This window comes from Rhinoderma darwinii, unplaced genomic scaffold (genome assembly GCF_050947455.1).
Source record: "Rhinoderma darwinii isolate aRhiDar2 unplaced genomic scaffold, aRhiDar2.hap1 Scaffold_456, whole genome shotgun sequence".
Classification (NCBI taxonomy): Eukaryota; Metazoa; Chordata; class Amphibia; order Anura; family Rhinodermatidae; genus Rhinoderma; species Rhinoderma darwinii.
This window is the reverse complement of record NW_027463974.1, coordinates 150,577-163,011: the sequence shown is the minus strand read 5'-3', so window position 1 is coordinate 163,011 and position 12,435 is coordinate 150,577. Positions and strand designations below refer to the sequence as shown.

The 12,435-nt window shown below is 47.7% G+C and overlaps 8 non-coding genes across 8 annotated transcripts; all 8 read right to left on the bottom strand.

The window, feature by feature from the left end:
* Window positions 1–905: 905 nt before the first annotated feature.
* LOC142717480 (U2 spliceosomal RNA) lies at window positions 906–1,096 on the bottom strand. The gene has a single exon (XR_012871855.1). It is a non-coding gene; the product is annotated as a U2 spliceosomal RNA (small nuclear RNA).
* A 1,284-nt stretch (window positions 1,097–2,380) lies between these two features.
* Window positions 2,381–2,571, bottom strand: LOC142717479 (U2 spliceosomal RNA). Its single transcript, XR_012871854.1, has one exon. It is a non-coding gene; the product is annotated as a U2 spliceosomal RNA (small nuclear RNA).
* A 1,292-nt stretch (window positions 2,572–3,863) lies between these two features.
* LOC142717478 (U2 spliceosomal RNA) lies at window positions 3,864–4,054 on the bottom strand. Its single transcript, XR_012871853.1, has one exon. It is a non-coding gene; the product is annotated as a U2 spliceosomal RNA (small nuclear RNA).
* A 1,276-nt stretch (window positions 4,055–5,330) lies between these two features.
* Window positions 5,331–5,521, bottom strand: LOC142717477 (U2 spliceosomal RNA). The gene has a single exon (XR_012871852.1). It is a non-coding gene; the product is annotated as a U2 spliceosomal RNA (small nuclear RNA).
* Window positions 5,522–6,809: 1,288 nt separating this feature from the next.
* LOC142717476 (U2 spliceosomal RNA) lies at window positions 6,810–7,000 on the bottom strand. The gene has a single exon (XR_012871851.1). It is a non-coding gene; the product is annotated as a U2 spliceosomal RNA (small nuclear RNA).
* A 1,292-nt stretch (window positions 7,001–8,292) lies between these two features.
* On the bottom strand, window positions 8,293–8,483 carry LOC142717475 (U2 spliceosomal RNA). The gene has a single exon (XR_012871850.1). It is a non-coding gene; the product is annotated as a U2 spliceosomal RNA (small nuclear RNA).
* Window positions 8,484–9,763: 1,280 nt separating this feature from the next.
* LOC142717473 (U2 spliceosomal RNA) lies at window positions 9,764–9,954 on the bottom strand. Its single transcript, XR_012871849.1, has one exon. It is a non-coding gene; the product is annotated as a U2 spliceosomal RNA (small nuclear RNA).
* Window positions 9,955–11,254: 1,300 nt separating this feature from the next.
* Window positions 11,255–11,445, bottom strand: LOC142717471 (U2 spliceosomal RNA). The gene has a single exon (XR_012871846.1). It is a non-coding gene; the product is annotated as a U2 spliceosomal RNA (small nuclear RNA).
* Between the last annotated feature and the right edge of the window lie 990 nt (window positions 11,446–12,435).

Genomic DNA, 12,435 nt, shown 5'->3' with positions numbered 1-12,435 from the left:
CTCTGAGGCCCCATTATGATGTCAGAAAGCTGGCTCTGGAATCCTGAGGGCTCCACTATGACACGTGCAAAGTTCCGTCTGAACTTTATATAAGACGGTGAGGCTCAGTCAGTCACTCAGTGTTGCCTGAGAGGGCAACACTGCAACAGCCGGCCGCCAGGCTGTCTTTTTTTTGCACAGCTAGTTGCCTCCAGGAGGCCACAAGAGGGAGACAAGGGACTGCAAAATGGAAAATAGGCATCCACCAACTTTACAGACAACTTCTCCTTGCTCCTACAACCTCCATCCTTGCACAGTTTGTTATTCTTCTAGGTAACATAGTAACAAATCCAAATTGCTGCTCTCTTTGTAGGCAAGCAAGGCTTTGTTGCAACTGCAATTCTTACTTCTTCTTGAAATGTAGGGACGACAGTACATTCCATCACATCCATCTAGTGTACACAGGTAGGTCCATTGTGGCGGGCAGGCGAGCGGGCGGGCTGCTTTATTGGCTGTTTGCTGTTCCCCTACTCCACTCCACTATTTGACTGTTGTGCTGCATCAATCAATCAATCAATCAATCAATCAATCAATCAATCAATCAATCAATCAATCAATCAATCAATCAGTGGCTGGCTCAGGTGCAGCTCTTTAACTTACCTAAAAGGGAGGGCGGAGAGAAGACAAGGAAGGTGAATGAGGTGTTCCAATGTGAAATGCCGGAAACACAGAAACACAGACGACACACAACAAGAGGTGGCAATCTATTCATTAATTGCATTTAATCAATGAGCTCATTATCACTCATGCATTGTCCAACAGGTGTTGAAATAATGGGATTAAAAGGGGAGATCCCTTCAGAAAGACAGAAACAATAGCAAAGACAAAAAACACTTTTGGAATCTGCTTTTAGTCAACACATAAGGAAAGGGTGCACCGGTCCTGGAAATACTGCAATACCAGGTCAATGCGTGGAGTGGACAGAGCAAGCTCTATTTCCATCTCCCTGTTCTAAAAATCCATTTAATATATGGTCCCCAGATAGGGGACGTATCAGATATTAAACTGATAAGAACAGATACTACACTTGATCTTAGCCAAAAGGCCGAGAAGCGATAACCCGAACGGGCCGCGCGTTGCCCGAGCCTGCCCGATACTGCTGTTCAGCCCTTGCAGCGATTCAGCCTACTTCTAGGCAATTCCATGGGGCCCTGCAGGCTCACACACTCACAGCTACACGGGAGGTGAATAAAGGCCGGAGAGGAAGCCAGACAGGATTTGCTTCTTTTGCTTGCACCACAATGCAGTGCTGAAAGAGGAGGAATCTACATAAAAACGCCTTCCTGGCAACGCCCAAATGCCCTGCTGCCATGCAGATAAACACTGGCAGCGGCAGCAAGTGCATGCCCACAGCCACCCCTTGTTCCTTCACACCTTGTATCAGCTGTAATCCAGTCCAGTCCAGTGCTGCCTGCTGAGCAGCACTGACCAACACTGCCTGGGCCCAGGCTTTTATCTCTGAGGCCCCATTATGATGTCAGAAAGCTGGCTCTGGAATCCTGAGGGCTCCACTATGACACGTGCAAAGTTCCGTCTGAACTTTATATAAGACGGTGAGGCTCAGTCAGTCACTCAGTGTTGCCTGAGAGGGCAACACTGCAACAGCCGGCCGCCAGGCTGTCTTTTTTTTGCACAGCTAGTTGCCTCCAGGAGGCCACAAGAGGGAGACAAGGGACTGCAAAATGGAAAATAGGCATCCACCAACTTTACAGACAACTTCTCCTTGCTCCTACAACCTCCATCCTTGCACAGTTTGTTATTCTTCTAGGTAACATAGTAACAAATCCAAATTGCTGCTCTCTTTGTAGGCAAGCAAGGCTTTGTTGCAACTGCAATTCTTACTTCTTCTTGAAATGTAGGGACGACAGTACATTCCATCACATCCATCTAGTGTACACAGGTAGGTCCATTGTGGCGGGCAGGCGAGCGGGCGGGCTGCTTTATTGGCTGTTTGCTGTTCCCCTACTCCACTCCACTATTTGACTGTTGTGCTGCATCAATCAATCAATCAATCAATCAATCAATCAATCAATCAATCAATCAGTGGCTGGCTCAGGTGCAGCTCTTTAACTTACCTAAAAGGGAGGGCGGAGAGAAGACAAGGAAGGTGAATGAGGTGTTCCAATGTGAAATGCCGGAAACACAGAAACACAGACGACACACAACAAGAGGTGGCAATCTATTCATTAATTGCATTTAATCAATGAGCTCATTATCACTCATGCATTGTCCAACAGGTGTTGAAATAATGGGATTAAAAGGGGAGATCCCTTCAGAAAGACAGAAACAATAGCAAAGACAAAAAACACTTTTGGAATCTGCTTTTAGTCAACACATAAGGAAAGGGTGCACCGGTCCTGGAAATACTGCAATACCAGGTCAATGCGTGGAGTGGACAGAGCAAGCTCTATTTCCATCTCCCTGTTCTAAAAATCCATTTAATATATGGTCCCCAGATAGGGGACGTATCAGATATTAAACTGATAAGAACAGATACTACACTTGATCTTAGCCAAAAGGCCGAGAAGCGATAACCCGAACGGGCCGCGCGTTGCCCGAGCCTGCCCGATACTGCTGTTCAGCCCTTGCAGCGATTCAGCCTACTTCTAGGCAATTCCATGGGGCCCTGCAGGCTCACACACTCACAGCTACACGGGAGGTGAATAAAGGCCGGAGAGGAAGCCAGACAGGATTTGCTTCTTTTGCTTGCACCACAATGCAGTGCTGAAAGAGGAGGAATCTACATAAAAACGCCTTCCTGGCAACGCCCAAATGCCCTGCTGCCATGCAGATAAACACTGGCAGCGGCAGCAAGTGCATGCCCACAGCCACCCCTTGTTCCTTCACACCTTGTATCAGCTGTAATCCAGTCCAGTCCAGTGCTGCCTGCTGAGCAGCACTGACCAACACTGCCTGGGCCCAGGCTTTTATCTCTGAGGCCCCATTATGATGTCAGAAAGCTGGCTCTGGAATCCTGAGGGCTCCACTATGACACGTGCAAAGTTCCGTCTGAACTTTATATAAGACGGTGAGGCTCAGTCAGTCACTCAGTGTTGCCTGAGAGGGCAACACTGCAACAGCCGGCCGCCAGGCTGTCTTTTTTTTGCACAGCTAGTTGCCTCCAGGAGGCCACAAGAGGGAGACAAGGGACTGCAAAATGGAAAATAGGCATCCACCAACTTTACAGACAACTTCTCCTTGCTCCTACAACCTCCATCCTTGCACAGTTTGTTATTCTTCTAGGTAACATAGTAACAAATCCAAATTGCTGCTCTCTTTGTAGGCAAGCAAGGCTTTGTTGCAACTGCAATTCTTACTTCTTCTTGAAATGTAGGGACGACAGTACATTCCATCACATCCATCTAGTGTACACAGGTAGGTCCATTGTGGCGGGCAGGCGAGCGGGCGGGCTGCTTTATTGGCTGTTTGCTGTTCCCCTACTCCACTCCACTATTTGACTGTTGTGCTGCATCAATCAATCAATCAATCAATCAATCAATCAATCAATCAATCAATCAATCAATCAGTGGCTGGCTCAGGTGCAGCTCTTTAACTTACCTAAAAGGGAGGGCGGAGAGAAGACAAGGAAGGTGAATGAGGTGTTCCAATGTGAAATGCCGGAAACACAGAAACACAGACGACACACAACAAGAGGTGGCAATCTATTCATTAATTGCATTTAATCAATGAGCTCATTATCACTCATGCATTGTCCAACAGGTGTTGAAATAATGGGATTAAAAGGGGAGATCCCTTCAGAAAGACAGAAACAATAGCAAAGACAAAAAACACTTTTGGAATCTGCTTTTAGTCAACACATAAGGAAAGGGTGCACCGGTCCTGGAAATACTGCAATACCAGGTCAATGCGTGGAGTGGACAGAGCAAGCTCTATTTCCATCTCCCTGTTCTAAAAATCCATTTAATATATGGTCCCCAGATAGGGGACGTATCAGATATTAAACTGATAAGAACAGATACTACACTTGATCTTAGCCAAAAGGCCGAGAAGCGATAACCCGAACGGGCCGCGCGTTGCCCGAGCCTGCCCGATACTGCTGTTCAGCCCTTGCAGCGATTCAGCCTACTTCTAGGCAATTCCATGGGGCCCTGCAGGCTCACACACTCACAGCTACACGGGAGGTGAATAAAGGCCGGAGAGGAAGCCAGACAGGATTTGCTTCTTTTGCTTGCACCACAATGCAGTGCTGAAAGAGGAGGAATCTACATAAAAACGCCTTCCTGGCAACGCCCAAATGCCCTGCTGCCATGCAGATAAACACTGGCAGCGGCAGCAAGTGCATGCCCACAGCCACCCCTTGTTCCTTCACACCTTGTATCAGCTGTAATCCAGTCCAGTCCAGTGCTGCCTGCTGAGCAGCACTGACCAACACTGCCTGGGCCCAGGCTTTTATCTCTGAGGCCCCATTATGATGTCAGAAAGCTGGCTCTGGAATCCTGAGGGCTCCACTATGACACGTGCAAAGTTCCGTCTGAACTTTATATAAGACGGTGAGGCTCAGTCAGTCACTCAGTGTTGCCTGAGAGGGCAACACTGCAACAGCCGGCCGCCAGGCTGTCTTTTTTTTGCACAGCTAGTTGCCTCCAGGAGGCCACAAGAGGGAGACAAGGGACTGCAAAATGGAAAATAGGCATCCACCAACTTTACAGACAACTTCTCCTTGCTCCTACAACCTCCATCCTTGCACAGTTTGTTATTCTTCTAGGTAACATAGTAACAAATCCAAATTGCTGCTCTCTTTGTAGGCAAGCAAGGCTTTGTTGCAACTGCAATTCTTACTTCTTCTTGAAATGTAGGGACGACAGTACATTCCATCACATCCATCTAGTGTACACAGGTAGGTCCATTGTGGCGGGCAGGCGAGCAGGCGGGCTGCTTTATTGGCTGTTTGCTGTTCCCCTACTCCACTCCACTATTTGACTGTTGTGCTGCATCAATCAATCAATCAATCAATCAATCAATCAATCAATCAGTGGCTGGCTCAGGTGCAGCTCTTTAACTTACCTAAAAGGGAGGGCGGAGAGAAGACAAGGAAGGCGAATGAGGTGTTCCAATGTGAAATGCCGGAAACACAGAAACACAGACGACACACAACAAGAGGTGGCAATCTATTCATTAATTGCATTTAATCAATGAGCTCATTATCACTCATGCATTGTCCAACAGGTGTTGAAATAATGGGATTAAAAGGGGAGATCCCTTCAGAAAGACAGAAACAATAGCAAAGACAAAAAACACTTTTGGAATCTGCTTTTAGTCAACACATAAGGAAAGGGTGCACCGGTCCTGGAAATACTGCAATACCAGGTCAATGCGTGGAGTGGACAGAGCAAGCTCTATTTCCATCTCCCTGTTCTAAAAATCCATTTAATATATGGTCCCCAGATAGGGGACGTATCAGATATTAAACTGATAAGAACAGATACTACACTTGATCTTAGCCAAAAGGCCGAGAAGCGATAACCCGAACGGGCCGCGCGTTGCCCGAGCCTGCCCGATACTGCTGTTCAGCCCTTGCAGCGATTCAGCCTACTTCTAGGCAATTCCATGGGGCCCTGCAGGCTCACACACTCACAGCTACACGGGAGGTGAATAAAGGCCGGAGAGGAAGCCAGACAGGATTTGCTTCTTTTGCTTGCACCACAATGCAGTGCTGAAAGAGGAGGAATCTACATAAAAACGCCTTCCTGGCAACGCCCAAATGCCCTGCTGCCATGCAGATAAACACTGGCAGCGGCAGCAAGTGCATGCCCACAGCCACCCCTTGTTCCTTCACACCTTGTATCAGCTGTAATCCAGTCCAGTCCAGTGCTGCCTGCTGAGCAGCACTGACCAACACTGCCTGGGCCCAGGCTTTTATCTCTGAGGCCCCATTATGATGTCAGAAAGCTGGCTCTGGAATCCTGAGGGCTCCACTATGACACGTGCAAAGTTCCGTCTGAACTTTATATAAGACGGTGAGGCTCAGTCAGTCACTCAGTGTTGCCTGAGAGGGCAACACTGCAACAGCCGGCCGCCAGGCTGTCTTTTTTTTGCACAGCTAGTTGCCTCCAGGAGGCCACAAGAGGGAGACAAGGGACTGCAAAATGGAAAATAGGCATCCACCAACTTTACAGACAACTTCTCCTTGCTCCTACAACCTCCATCCTTGCACAGTTTGTTATTCTTCTAGGTAACATAGTAACAAATCCAAATTGCTGCTCTCTTTGTAGGCAAGCAAGGCTTTGTTGCAACTGCAATTCTTACTTCTTCTTGAAATGTAGGGACGACAGTACATTCCATCACATCCATCTAGTGTACACAGGTAGGTCCATTGTGGCGGGCAGGCGAGCGGGCGGGCTGCTTTATTGGCTGTTTGCTGTTCCCCTACTCCACTCCACTATTTGACTGTTGTGCTGCATCAATCAATCAATCAATCAATCAATCAATCAATCAATCAATCAATCAATCAGTGGCTGGCTCAGGTGCAGCTCTTTAACTTACCTAAAAGGGAGGGCGGAGAGAAGACAAGGAAGGTGAATGAGGTGTTCCAATGTGAAATGCCGGAAACACAGAAACACAGACGACACACAACAAGAGGTGGCAATCTATTCATTAATTGCATTTAATCAATGAGCTCATTATCACTCATGCATTGTCCAACAGGTGTTGAAATAATGGGATTAAAAGGGGAGATCCCTTCAGAAAGACAGAAACAATAGCAAAGACAAAAAACACTTTTGGAATCTGCTTTTAGTCAACACATAAGGAAAGGGTGCACCGGTCCTGGAAATACTGCAATACCAGGTCAATGCGTGGAGTGGACAGAGCAAGCTCTATTTCCATCTCCCTGTTCTAAAAATCCATTTAATATATGGTCCCCAGATAGGGGACGTATCAGATATTAAACTGATAAGAACAGATACTACACTTGATCTTAGCCAAAAGGCCGAGAAGCGATAACCCGAACGGGCCGCGCGTTGCCCGAGCCTGCCCGATACTGCTGTTCAGCCCTTGCAGCGATTCAGCCTACTTCTAGGCAATTCCATGGGGCCCTGCAGGCTCACACACTCACAGCTACACGGGAGGTGAATAAAGGCCGGAGAGGAAGCCAGACAGGATTTGCTTCTTTTGCTTGCACCACAATGCAGTGCTGAAAGAGGAGGAATCTACATAAAAACGCCTTCCTGGCAACGCCCAAATGCCCTGCTGCCATGCAGATAAACACTGGCAGCGGCAGCAAGTGCATGCCCACAGCCACCCCTTGTTCCTTCACACCTTGTATCAGCTGTAATCCAGTCCAGTCCAGTGCTGCCTGCTGAGCAGCACTGACCAACACTGCCTGGGCCCAGGCTTTTATCTCTGAGGCCCCATTATGATGTCAGAAAGCTGGCTCTGGAATCCTGAGGGCTCCACTATGACACGTGCAAAGTTCCGTCTGAACTTTATATAAGACGGTGAGGCTCAGTCAGTCACTCAGTGTTGCCTGAGAGGGCAACACTGCAACAGCCGGCCGCCAGGCTGTCTTTTTTTTGCACAGCTAGTTGCCTCCAGGAGGCCACAAGAGGGAGACAAGGGACTGCAAAATGGAAAATAGGCATCCACCAACTTTACAGACAACTTCTCCTTGCTCCTACAACCTCCATCCTTGCACAGTTTGTTATTCTTCTAGGTAACATAGTAACAAATCCAAATTGCTGCTCTCTTTGTAGGCAAGCAAGGCTTTGTTGCAACTGCAATTCTTACTTCTTCTTGAAATGTAGGGACGACAGTACATTCCATCATATCCATCTAGTGTACACAGGTAGGTCCATTGTGGCGGGCAGGCGAGCGGGCGGGCTGCTTTATTGGCTGTTTGCTGTTCCCCTACTCCACTCCACTATTTGACTGTTGTGCTGCATCAATCAATCAATCAATCAATCAATCAATCAATCAATCAATCAATCAATCAATCAGTGGCTGGCTCAGGTGCAGCTCTTTAACTTACCTAAAAGGGAGGGCGGAGAGAAGACAAGGAAGGTGAATGAGGTGTTCCAATGTGAAATGCCGGAAACACAGAAACACAGACGACACACAACAAGAGGTGGCAATCTATTCATTAATTGCATTTAATCAATGAGCTCATTATCACTCATGCATTGTCCAACAGGTGTTGAAATAATGGGATTAAAAGGGGAGATCCCTTCAGAAAGACAGAAACAATAGCAAAGACAAAAAACACTTTTGGAATCTGCTTTTAGTCAACACATAAGGAAAGGGTGCACCGGTCCTGGAAATACTGCAATACCAGGTCAATGCGTGGAGTGGACAGAGCAAGCTCTATTTCCATCTCCCTGTTCTAAAAATCCATTTAATATATGGTCCCCAGATAGGGGACGTATCAGATATTAAACTGATAAGAACAGATACTACACTTGATCTTAGCCAAAAGGCCGAGAAGCGATAACCCGAACGGGCCGCGCGTTGCCCTAGCCTGCCCGATACTGCTGTTCAGCCCTTGCAGCGATTCAGCCTACTTCTAGGCAATTCCATGGGGCCCTGCAGGCTCACACACTCACAGCTACACGGGAGGTGAATAAAGGCCGGAGAGGAAGCCAGACAGGATTTGCTTCTTTTGCTTGCACCACAATGCAGTGCTGAAAGAGGAGGAATCTACATAAAAACGCCTTCCTGGCAACGCCCAAATGCCCTGCTGCCATGCAGATAAACACTGGCAGCGGCAGCAAGTGCATGCCCACAGCCACCCCTTGTTCCTTCACACCTTGTATCAGCTGTAATCCAGTCCAGTCCAGTGCTGCCTGCTGAGCAGCACTGACCAACACTGCCTGGGCCCAGGCTTTTATCTCTGAGGCCCCATTATGATGTCAGAAAGCTGGCTCTGGAATCCTGAGGGCTCCACTATGACACGTGCAAAGTTCCGTCTGAACTTTATATAAGACGGTGAGGCTCAGTCAGTCACTCAGTGTTGCCTGAGAGGGCAACACTGCAACAGCCGGCCGCCAGGCTGTCTTTTTTTTGCACAGCTAGTTGCCTCCAGGAGGCCACAAGAGGGAGACAAGGGACTGCAAAATGGAAAATAGGCATCCACCAACTTTACAGACAACTTCTCCTTGCTCCTACAACCTCCATCCTTGCACAGTTTGTTATTCTTCTAGGTAACATAGTAACAAATCCAAATTGCTGCTCTCTTTGTAGGCAAGCAAGGCTTTGTTGCAACTGCAATTCTTACTTCTTCTTGAAATGTAGGGACGACAGTACATTCCATCACATCCATCTAGTGTACACAGGTAGGTCCATTGTGGCGGGCAGGCGAGCGGGCGGGCTGCTTTATTGGCTGTTTGCTGTTCCCCTACTCCACTCCACTATTTGACTGTTGTGCTGCATCAATCAATCAATCAATCAATCAATCAATCAATCAATCAATCAGTGGCTGGCTCAGGTGCAGCTCTTTAACTTACCTAAAAGGGAGGGCGGAGAGAAGACAAGGAAGGTGAATGAGGTGTTCCAATGTGAAATGCCGGAAACACAGAAACACAGACGACACACAACAAGAGGTGGCAATCTATTCATTAATTGCATTTAATCAATGAGCTCATTATCACTCATGCATTGTCCAACAGGTGTTGAAATAATGGGATTAAAAGGGGAGATCCCTTCAGAAAGACAGAAACAATAGCAAAGACAAAAAACACTTTTGGAATCTGCTTTTAGTCAACACATAAGGAAAGGGTGCACCGGTCCTGGAAATACTGCAATACCAGGTCAATGCGTGGAGTGGACAGAGCAAGCTCTATTTCCATCTCCCTGTTCTAAAAATCCATTTAATATATGGTCCCCAGATAGGGGACGTATCAGATATTAAACTGATAAGAACAGATACTACACTTGATCTTAGCCAAAAGGCCGAGAAGCGATAACCCGAACAGGCCGCGCGTTGCCCTAGCCTGCCCGATACTGCTGTTCAGCCCTTGCAGCGATTCAGCCTACTTCTAGGCAATTCCATGGGGCCCTGCAGGCTCACACACTCACAGCTACACGGGAGGTGAATAAAGGCCGGAGAGGAAGCCAGACAGGATTTGCTTCTTTTGCTTGCACCACAATGCAGTGCTGAAAGAGGAGGAATCTACATAAAAACGCCTTCCTGGCAACGCCCAAATGCCCTGCTGCCATGCAGATAAACACTGGCAGCGGCAGCAAGTGCATGCCCACAGCCACCCCTTGTTCCTTCACACCTTGTATCAGCTGTAATCCAGTCCAGTCCAGTGCTGCCTGCTGAGCAGCACTGACCAACACTGCCTGGGCCCAGGCTTTTATCTCTGAGGCCCCATTATGATGTCAGAAAGCTGGCTCTGGAATCCTGAGGGCTCCACTATGACACGTGCAAAGTTCCGTCTGAACTTTATATAAGACGGTGAGGCTCAGTCAGTCACTCAGTGTTGCCTGAGAGGGCAACACTGCAACAGCCGGCCGCCAGGCTGTCTTTTTTTTGCACAGCTAGTTGCCTCCAGGAGGCCACAAGAGGGAGACAAGGGACTGCAAAATGGAAAATAGGCATCCACCAACTTTACAGACAACTTCTCCTTGCTCCTACAACCTCCATCCTTGCACAGTTTGTTATTCTTCTAGGTAACATAGTAACAAATCCAAATTGCTGCTCTCTTTGTAGGCAAGCAAGGCTTTGTTGCAACTGCAATTCTTACTTCTTCTTGAAATGTAGGGACGACAGTACATTCCATCACATCCATCTAGTGTACACAGGTAGGTCCATTGTGGCGGGCAGGCGAGCGGGCGGGCTGCTTTATTGGCTGTTTGCTGTTCCCCTACTCCACTCCACTATTTGACTGTTGTGCTGCATCAATCAATCAATCAATCAATCAATCAATCAATCAATCAATCAATCAATCAATCAATCAATCAGTGGCTGGCTCAGGTGCAGCTCTTTAACTTACCTAAAAGGGAGGGCGGAGAGAAGACAAGGAAGGTGAATGAGGTGTTCCAATGTGAAATGCCGGAAACACAGAAACACAGACGACACACAACAAGAGGTGGCAATCTATTCATTAATTGCATTTAATCAATGAGCTCATTATCACTCATGCATTGTTCAACAGGTGTTGAAATAATGGGATTAAAAGGGGAGATCCCTTCAGAAAGACAGAAACAATAGCAAAGACAAAAAACACTTTTGGAATCTGCTTTTAGTCAACACATAAGGAAAGGGTGCACCGGTCCTGGAAATACTGCAATACCAGGTCAATGCGTGGAGTGGACAGAGCAAGCTCTATTTCCATCTCCCTGTTCTAAAAATCCATTTAATATATGGTCCCCAGATAGGGGACGTATCAGATATTAAACTGATAAGAACAGATACTACACTTGATCTTAGCCAAAAGGCCGAGAAGCGATAACCCGAACGGGCCGCGCGTTGCCCGAGCCTGCCCGATACTGCTGTTCAGCCCTTGCAGCGATTCAGCCTACTTCTAGGCAATTCCATGGGGCCCTGCAGGCTCACACACTCACAGCTACACGGGAGGTGAATAAAGGCCGGAGAGGAAGCCAGACAGGATTTGCTTCTTTTGCTTGCACCACAATGCAGTGCTGAAAGAGGAGGAATCTACATAAAAACGCCTTCCTGGCAACGCCCAAATGCCCTGCTGCCATGCAGATAAACACTGGCAGCGGCAGCAAGTGCATGCCCACAGCCACCCCTTGTTCCTTCACACCTTGTATCAGCTGTAATCCAGTCCAGTCCAGTGCTGCCTGCTGAGCAGCACTGACCAACACTGCCTGGGCCCAGGCTTTTATCTCTGAGGCCCCATTATGATGTCAGAAAGCTGGCTCTGGAATCCTGAGGGCTCCACTATGACACGTGCAAAGTTCCGTCTGAACTTTATATAAGACGGTGAGGCTCAGTCAGTCACTCAGTGTTGCCTGAGAGGGCAACACTGCAACAGCCGGCCGCCAGGCTGTCTTTTTTTTGCACAGCTAGTTGCCTCCAGGAGGCCACAAGAGGGAGACAAGGGACTGCAAAATGGAAAATAGGCATCCACCAACTTTACAGACAACTTCTCCTTGCTCCTACAACCTCCATCCTTGCACAGTTTGTTATTCTTCTAGGTAACATAGTAACAAATCCAAATTGCTGCTCTCTTTGTAGGCAAGCAAGGCTTTGTTGCAACTGCAATTCTTACTTCTTCTTGAAATGTAGGGACGACAGTACATTCCATCACATCCATCTAGTGTACACAGGTAGGTCCATTGTGGCGGGCAGGCGAGCGGGCGGGCTGCTTTATTGGCTGTTTGCTGTTCCCCTACTCCACTCCACTATTTGACTGTTGTGCTGCATCAATCAATCAATCAATCAATCAATCAATCAATCAATCAATCAATCAATCA